Here is a 1,412-nt window from a genome sequence, read left to right as displayed (position 1 = left end):
TAGTTCAGGAGTTCATTTTGTGATTTAAATTATTTTACCTACCTTCAATTTATTTTAATATGAGTCAGTAGAAATAGAAATCAATATTTTTAATAGAAATTAATACCAACCATTTCTCAGTCAATCCATCTTTGTCCCATTGATGTGCCAACCTGCCTTTAAGAGATATTAGCAACTTTAAATGTAGTTAGGACTATCTAGATTCTCTAGTTTGTGCTACTGGTATGTCTACTTACTCATACACTAATACAAATTGCTTAACCACTGTTGTTTCCATTTTTAATTGGTTTTAGTATGTTATATTCCTAGTCCCACCTGTTAATTTATCCTCTTACATTTCAATTGCACATTTGTATTGAACACATTAACTTTTTTTTTTTTTTTTGAGACAGGGTCTTGCTCTTGCCCAGGCTGGAGTGCAGTGACACAATCACTGCTTACTGTAGCCTTGACCTCCTGGGCTCAAGCAATCCTTCCACCTCAGCTTCCTGAGTAGCTGGGAACACAGACATCCACCACTACACTTGACTAATTGTGTTATTTTTGTAGATACACAATCTCCCTATGTTGCCCAGGCTGCTCTTAAACTCTTGGGTTCAAATGACCCTGCTGCCTCCTAAAGTGAGATTATAGGCATGAGCCACTGCAAACAGCTGGAAACATTAACTTTTGAGTGAACTTGTGTTTTCACAATATATTCCTTAAAAAAAAATAAATAAATAAAAAATCTGTGGTCACATGACTTTAAAATGTATTGAAGTTCACATCTTTGCAATATAAAGATTTATGTATAGCCTTGAATGACATCTGAAAGTTTTCCTCACACAAATCTTGCTCATTTCTTACAAATTTGTTTCTAGACACATATTTTTGTAGCTCTTGTAAATGTGATTTTTCTTAAACTTTGGATTTGATGGCCTTAATTTTGAACCCAGAAATCGTACAAAATTCTGTTATTGCTTTTACTATTTTTTCAATTGATTCCTAGGTTTCCTATACTGTATGTTACTAATGATAATTCTGTACCTTCTTTCCATTTTATTCATTTATTTATTTCTTTTATTTGTTTGTATTACCTATGAATTTCAGAATAATTTTAATTCATAGTGGTGTGAGTAAATATCATTAGCTTATTAAATTTAACAAGAATGCATTTAAATTTTTAAATAAATATTAGAATCTACTCAAGTTCTATAGCTATTATGATTTAAATTGTACTTAATTTTTACCACAAATCACTATTAACTTATTTTCCAAAGTATTTTTATCATTAATGATAACTATGTGAATTTTCTTTTGATTCATTAAAATACCTGTTATATTAATATATTTCCGAATATTGACTATTCATTGCATTATTGTTGTGAACTTCACTTAGTTATGGTGTACAACTCTTTTGTTTTGCTGCTAAT

The sequence above is a fragment of the Mandrillus leucophaeus genome, unplaced genomic scaffold, assembly GCF_000951045.1.
Source record: "Mandrillus leucophaeus isolate KB7577 unplaced genomic scaffold, Mleu.le_1.0 Scaffold772, whole genome shotgun sequence".
Lineage (NCBI taxonomy): Eukaryota > Metazoa > Chordata > Mammalia > Primates > Cercopithecidae > Mandrillus > Mandrillus leucophaeus.
Note: the sequence above shows the minus strand (reverse complement) of the source record.